The 8,160-nt window shown below is 42.5% G+C and overlaps 1 pseudogene across 1 annotated transcript; it reads left to right on the top strand.

Annotated features, from left to right (window-relative positions):
• The first annotated feature begins 2,032 nt into the window (after nucleotides 1–2,032).
• On the top strand, nucleotides 2,033–3,503 carry LOC308530117 (L-threonine 3-dehydrogenase, mitochondrial-like; annotated as a pseudogene). Its single transcript has 3 exons — nucleotides 2,033–2,190; nucleotides 2,241–2,728; nucleotides 2,967–3,503. The product of its transcript is annotated as an L-threonine 3-dehydrogenase, mitochondrial-like (transcript).
• Nucleotides 3,504–8,160: the final 4,657 nt, after the last annotated feature.

Raw genomic sequence — 8,160 nt, forward strand, 5'->3', positions numbered from 1 at the left:
CGTCTAGAACAAGCAGGAGGTTGCTCTACATATTTATAAGGCATGAGTAAGAGCAATGTTCCCCTTTGTTGTTCTAATACAGTCCCGGGTTATTAGTTTACAGTGGCCAGTAATAGAAAAAGCAGCTCCCATGGTCTTAAGCAATCAGTGACTATTTCTTCGCAGAAACGTGGACAGGCCAGGTTCCGGGATCCCCAGTGAAGGCTCCACCACCATATCATGTGATTCTTTCATTTTCAGCCTGGAGTCAGATGGCTGCTGCTGTTCCATGTATCACATGCAGATGTGCCACATCAGAGGCGAAAGAACCATTTCCTCTGGACTCTCATTCCTAAGGAAGCCTTTCCCAGGAGTCCTCCTCTCCCCACAGTCCTTCCCTCATTTCTCCTTGGCTGGACCTGGGTCACAAGGTCATCCCGCAGCTAATTGCTTGTGACAGGAACAGGAAAACCATGATTAGCTTACATTAATCAGGATCCCCCCGAGCTGGCGATAGGCTCACCGTCCTTGAAGGAGGGGTACGGAACAAAACTGAGGTCCCGCTGGTAAAGCAGCGAGGAAATGGCGTATGAGTAGGCAGTAAACCGCTACACTGAGTCTAGGCTAATAGCCATGTTTTTACACTTTTCTATAAAACTGAACTATTCATAACTGTCACCGGTAACTTGTTAGGTGTTGGAAATGGGGCCTACTGTGGCTTGTTTGTTTTCTTTCAGGGGTGTTCCTTACTTTGGAAATGGCTCCGGAGTCTCAAAAGGAAGAAAAATGTATCTCATTCAGGTTTTTCTTTTTCTTTCTTTTCTTTTAAAACAATTTAAAAAACTGACAATATCAAGCACGGATAAAACTGTGGAGCAACTGGCGATCTCATACATTGCTGGTAGAAGTATAAATTGGTGCAAACACTTTGCAACACCATTTGGTAGTATCTACTGAAGCTAAGCATGCCCTTACCCTATGATCAGCTCAAACTGGAAGCCACCCATGTATCTACCAACAGAAGAATGAATAAAGAAGGTGTGGCGTATGCATACAAAAGCATACTACGCAGCAGTGAAGATAAACAAGCTACTGATACCTCCTACTACATGGATGCGCCTCACAGATAAAAGATTAAATGAAAAAAGTCAGACACAAAATATAGTTCCATTTATGTGAAGATCAAAGACAGCCAAAATTACTCTACAGTGACAGAAGTCAAAACAGTTTTCCTCCACACTGATAAAGAAAAGTACTTGCAAGAGAAAAGAAAAACAGATGTATAGAATAGAGCCTTAAAATAGACTCAAGCATATATGAAAATTTAGCACATGATAAAGGTGGCATCTCAAATCACTAGGGCAAAAGAAAGATTTTTTAATAAAAGATGTTGAGATAGATGGCTGAGATGAGTAGCCAATTGTAAAAGACAAAATTAAATGCATACTTCATACATTCATACAGCATATTTCATACGGTGAGAATAAGCTCCAATGGATTAGGTAGCCAAATGGAATAATGAAACTATACAGGTACTAGAAGAAAACATGGTTGAATCCTTCATTAACCTAATTTAAGGAAAGGCTTTCTAACAATGACTCAACATCCAGAGGCAATAAAAGCAATATCAGTAAATACGAATATATTTCACTATATATAAACATTTAAAAATGTTCATGACCAAAAAAAAACTATAAACAAATTCAAAAGACAACTGACAAAACATTTACAACATATATCACAAAGCCCAGTGCCACTAAAACACAAAGAGCATTTAAAAACTGGCTTTAAAAAAATCTAACAAGAGCCCTGGCCAGCATAGCTCAGTGGTTGAGCATTGACCTATGAACCAGGAGGTCACAGTTCCATTCCCAGTGAGAGCACATGCCTGGGTTGTGGGCTGGATCCCAGGTGTGGGGTGTGCAGGAGGCAGCCAGTCAATGATTCATCATTGATGTTTCTCTCTCTCTCTCCCTCTCCCTTCATCTCTAAAATCAATAAAAATATATTTTAAAAAAAATCTAACGACAGGGCCCAGTTTCCATTTAGGGGAATGCCCCTTGGAAGCTGCCCCACCCTGACGGTGCCCACACGGAGATGGGCAGCGCTGCTGGGGGAGTTGCTGCACGTGGGATTCTGCTGCACCCCCATGGTCCCCGAATTCTCCACCAGGGTATTTGAAGAGAAAATGCCGGTCATTAAGACTCTGCGGTGAGTTGTGGGCCAGATGCTGCAGAGCCCAGCCTGCAGCTGTGGGACAGCTGCCCTACCCGGACGGGCCCTGGGCACCTCCCGTGGCACATTCAAGGAGATGCCAACTTCCACTCTGCCTCTTTCTCTGAAACGGACCGGCCATGGGTCTTAACTACAGGGGCTCTTGGCCAGCGTGGAGTGGGCTTGCTAACTTGTTAAGGAAACAATTTTGGAAGGACAATGTAATTTTGTCTGACATAAGGAAACCCTCCAATCATGCATTCCATAGCGGCTCATTTATTTATTCTGACATTCTGAATTACAAGAAACTTCGAGAGACCATGGTAAACCACTGCATCACCTGGTTGATTCATTATAGCACTTCGCTCAGTGTGGTGGGAGAAGCAAACCTGTCCTTAGCAAAAGCTGTAAGCATCACTGGATTGCATAATGCTCTTGCCTTGGAACACAATTTGCAATTGTGTCCAGCATGATGGGAGCTTCCAGACCTACCTCTCCCCAGAATCTCTGCACTCAGAGACCCAGGACGACCTAGGCAAACCGCAGCTCAGCAAACCAAGGCTGGTGAGCCACATGCGGCTCTTTGGCCCCTTGAGTGTGGCTCTTCCACAAAATACCACGTGGAGGCACACACGTACAGTGCGATTGAAACTTTGTGCCCCATGCGCAGAAGTCGGTATTTTGTAGAAGAGCCACACTCAAGGGGACAAAGAGCCGCATGTGACTCGCAAGCCACGGTTTGCCGAGCCGCAGTTTGCCGACCACTGACCTAGGGGATGTCTAAGGTGCATGCCGAGCTCCTGGGAGAATATTATCATTACCGGTATGGCTTAGCCTTCCCATGCCTGAGCTATCCTGGCATCATTTCAGCTAACTCCCAACCTGGAGGAGGAACAACCGACTATGCAGTCCAGATTTCCCACGATGCCATAAAGAATGGCAAACTTGAGCGCTACCTGAAGCCTAGCGAGAGGCTCCCCATGATGTACATTGATGACTGCCTCAGGGCCACCCCGGAAGTCATGAAGGCCCTGGCAGAGTCCTTCCCTACGCGGACCTACAACATCAATGCCACGAGCTCCTGCCCCGAGGAGCTGGCCCAGGAGGTTCTCAAGCACATACCGGAATTCCAGATCCCCCACAACGTGGACTCTGTTCGACAGGCCACAGCGGAGAGTTGGCCAATGGACTTAGATGACAGCAATGCTCGGAAGGACTGGGGATGGAAGCATGACTTTTACCTTCCAGAGCTGGTGACGACAATGTTGAGCTTCCACGGTCCCGGTAGTAGAGCTGCCCAAGCTAGCTGAAGGAGGTGTATCCTGGACGTCCATGAGGGAAGGCTGTAATGTCCTCAAGGTCATAGGCACCAAGGACCTAGAGTATCCAGAGTTGAGGCCTAATTAAACTAAATGTTAGCAGCGCATATTGAACTGCTGGATGGAGAATTGCATTGACTTTCACATTTTCAAAATGCTGTTGGTCTGGTGGTAGAACTTCTATATCTTTGCTGTTTGCCTAAACTTGTCCAAACACCCATGTCACAGAATGAAGACTTAAGTCATAATAATTTTCATTTCCTTAAATAAGATGAAGTGACTATTTCTGGGAAGATGGAAGTATTAGTATGTGACATTTTGTGTTTAAATTCAATTTAAATACATATATAAAAAAACCTAACAAAAGAAGCAGCAAGACACATGAACAGACCACACACACACACAAGAACTTACGAAAAAAATGTTCAAACTCCTCCAAATTAGGTAATTAGATAACTGTAAATTAAAACAACATTAAAATACTCTTTCTTACCTGTCAATTTGTGAACATTAAAAATGGTGACACCCTACCTGGTTTGGCTCAGTGGATAGAGGGTCAGCCTATGGACTGAAGGGTCCCAGGTTTGATTCCAGTCAAGGGAACATGCCCAGATTACAGGCTCAATCCCCAGTAGGGGGTGTGCAGGAGGCAACCGATCAATGATTCTCATCATTGGTGTTTCTATCTCTCTCCTTCTCTCTTCCTCTCTGAAATCAATAAAAATATATATTTTTTAAAAATGATGACAACTCATTCTGTTAGCAAGACTGTGGGAAATGGCCTCTCTCGGACATTGCCGGTGGAAGTGCACCCTGGTGGGCAGGCCCTGGGGAGGGGACTGTGGAAATAGCTAATAAAACTGCATATGCACTTACCTTTTGACCCAGCAATCCCCTTTCTAGGAATTTATACTGAAGATAAGCTCCAGCAATATGAAAATATACACACGTTATTCTTTATAACATTGTTTGTAGTTGCAAAATGTTGGAAAATTACTTATATACCCAAATATAGGAGAGTGGTTGAGTAACTAGGGCACATCACACAGTGAAGTGTTATGTTGCTGTGTTGTTGTTTTTATAAATAAGGAAAGTCTTAAATGATAAAATGTGATTTTCAGAGTAGGTTTTCAGTGAAAAGATCAAAGTGCAAAGGAATATCTGCATGTGCCACCTTTCAAATAAGAAAGAAACATAGGCCCAGCTGGTGTGGCTCAGTGGTTAAGCATTCACCTATGAACCAGGAGAGTATGGTTCAATTCCTGGTCAGGGCACATACCTGGCTTATGGGCTCAATCCCCAGTGTGGGGTGCAGAAGGCAGCCAATCAATGATTCTTTCTCATCATTTATGTTTCTATCTCTCTCTCTCCCTCTCTCTTCCTTTCCAAAGTCAATAAAAATATATTTATTTTTAAAAGGAAGAAACACAGGATAGGAAAAATGGAAACTAATGAGAATGGCATCCCAAAGGAGAAGAAGGGAATGGGCCGGAAAGATGGGGCAATGGGTTTGGGGTGGAAGAGAGGCGGGGAGAGTGACCTTGAGCAGGATGCTGGAGTTTAGAACCATGTTTATGTTTGCATTCTCAAAACATAAATGCATAATTGAAATCAACCAGGACAAGGGGGAAGCCAAACAGAATAGAAATAGTAACAAATGAACCTGTGTTACACCTGAGTAACAGGGTGACTGCAGGTGAGAGGTGCAACAACTTTCGAAGTAACTCAGGAAAACAGTGTTTGCTCTATAAAACTAAAGAACTGTTTTTAAACATGCTTATGGATTAGCAATTCTGAGGCTATCATATATGTCTTCAAGGACTGAGCAAGTTAGTGAATATATTATAGATGAGATATGGGTTTCTCACTGACAGAGAAAAAAGATATAAATAAGAAAAGGAGAAAGAATAGAATAAATCCTGTGGTGTTGGATTGACATTAGAGGTATCAGTAGGAAACCATGATGTGCATTACACTTACACACACACACACACACACACACACAGCCATACATACAGACAGATGTAGATGTGTGTTAGTATACACATATCTATTTCCTAGTGTTTTGCTCAGAGGATCCAGAGCGATGAAAACAATGACAAAAGGACAGCACAGGGAATATATAATAATAAAAGCATAATATGCTAATTAGACCAGATGTCCTTCCAGACGTCCTTCTGGATGACCTTCTGGATGAAGCCAGGGCTGCGAGGGCTGTGGCTGTGAGGGCTGAGCCCCTTGCACGAATTTCGTGCATCAAGCCTCTAGTACTGTAATAACGATGCACATATCAGGTGGCTACTAGAGCTATCTGGGGGAACACTTTTTAAGTTATACAAATTGTCTAATCACTATGCTGTACACCTGGAACTAATATAATATTGTGAGTCAGCTGTAATTTCAAAAAAGAGAAAAGAAAGAAAACAGTGATGGGCCAGTGGCAATGAGTGTATGTAACTCCCCAATAAAGAACCAGGACTTCTTGAAGAAATGGTTGATTCCAAGGCTGAAGCTGGGAAGCACAAGATGAGCTTGAACTTCTTATGGTTCCAGAAAGTAAGAAACTGCTCACAAGGTGAGGGGGCCTGTGTGAAGGACACAGGAGCCAGCACGAAGGCATTCCAATGGCCAAGCAGGGGCAGTTTGAGCAGTAAAAGAACTACTGGTAGTCATGCATTATAACACGTAGAATAGAGTAAATCTCCATGTGTATACAGGCTGATATTAATAGTTAAATAAAGAAATAAATGCGGAAAGGACCCCTCTTCTTTATAGCAGAATTCCAATTCATAATGTAGAAGGGACGATAAAAATAGAAAACCACCTTTGTCATACAGTAACAATAGATGCTAAAATAAGCGGGAAAATGCACGATGAGTAACAAGGTATTGGCATGGTCTCAAAATATCTCCCAGCAAGATATTTATTAATTAGAAGGGAGAAAATAATAGCTTCACAATTGAGGAAATCTGGCAGACAGCCCTTTATCATGTGCTCAAGGCTAATATCACGAATTACCTCGTATCTGCAGACAGGTAGCACAAAGAAGGACATAAGATCATTCTGTAGCATTCTGTCAAAAATGCATGACCTTGTCAAAAATCGTGAGGGAGCGTCACACAACCTAAATTGAGGAACATGATACACAACAATGGACCAGTCTCTTAAAATGTCATGGGGGACAGGAAAGACAGAGAAACTGTCCCAGGTTGAGGAAGACTAAAGAGATACGACAACAGGATACAGTATGTGAACCTGGCTTGGATCCTGAGCCAGAAAAAGAACATTGGTGAATAACTGAGATAAGGTCTGTAGACTAGTTAATACTATTGTATCAATGTTCATATCCGGGTTTTGACAATTGTTCTGTGATGAGAAGATATGTTAACACTTAGGAAAAGTGGGTGAAGTTGGTAAGCAGGGATTCTTTGTTCAACTTTTTCAGCTTTTTGGTAAGGCTGATATTATTTAAAAATGAAAAGTTACAAAAAACAGAAAAGAATACTGGTTCCCCTTGGGTACCAGTTGGGAGGGGTGTGAAGAAACCTGGGAAATAGTCTCTATCTTGATCTAGCTTGGAGTACATGGCTATATACACATTTCCTAAATTTCACTGAGCATTGTTTTTAAGATTATGCACTTTGCTGTAGGTATGCTATTCCTCAATTTTTAAAAATTATTTATTTCAATATGTTTTTATTGATTTTTTAGAGAGAGAGGAGGGGGAAGGGAGGGAGAGAGAGAAACATCAATGAGAGAGAAACATCGATTAACTGCCTCCTGCATGCCCCCTACTGGGGATCCAGCCCACAACCTGGGCATGTGCCCCGACTGGGAACTGAACCAGAGTCCTCTCAGAGAATGGGACAACACTCAACCAACAGAGCCACACCGGCCAGGGCTCCTCGATTTTTAAAAAGTGTTTAGAAAAAGAACCAGATGAACTTTGACCAAGAAAAACTAATGAACGAGCTTGGTGATTTGCATTGGCTAGCCTCCTAATAAGAGCCCAGAAACGCGCTATGTATCATCATGGTGCTATCAGGAATATTGCAGTTTCCCAGCCCAAGTCAGCTTTTCAAGGGCGCCTCTAACGGGCAGACACTGTGTGAAGTGATTTTTCCTTTGATTTTTCATGACAGAACAGTGGAGGAGATTTTAGAACCCACCTACCGCCCCCCCCCCCCATTTTGTTTAAATTGAGGACACCAAGTCTCAGAGACGTGCGGAGACATTGACAATGCAGGCAGGGAGTGGCAAAGCCAGCATTTCAGTTTGAGGTATCTGCTTCTAGGTCCCAGACATCTCCTGATACCCCACACTGCCTCCAACAGGAGTATTTTGACTTGTATTTTTTTAAAAAATGAATTCCAAATCACTTTATGGTTATAGTTGTTCAACCTGTCCTATGGTCATGATTTCGTAATTTTTATCTGCACGATATCCCCCCAAATTAACTAATTAAAGAAAAGTTCAGGCACTTAGCTCTTTATAAAGAAATGTGATTTCAAACATTGGAAAAAGTCTTTAAGTTTAGCTTCCTACCAGCTTGATTTATTTTTCTTCCTTTGCTAACTATTAAACTTCACTTCATTAACTTTCCTTTGAATTCGAGTTGAATGCCTATCACTAATCATAATAAAATAAT

Source organism: Myotis nattereri, assembly GCF_964212035.1.
Source record: "Myotis nattereri genome assembly, chromosome: 14".
Lineage (NCBI taxonomy): Eukaryota > Metazoa > Chordata > Mammalia > Chiroptera > Vespertilionidae > Myotis > Myotis nattereri.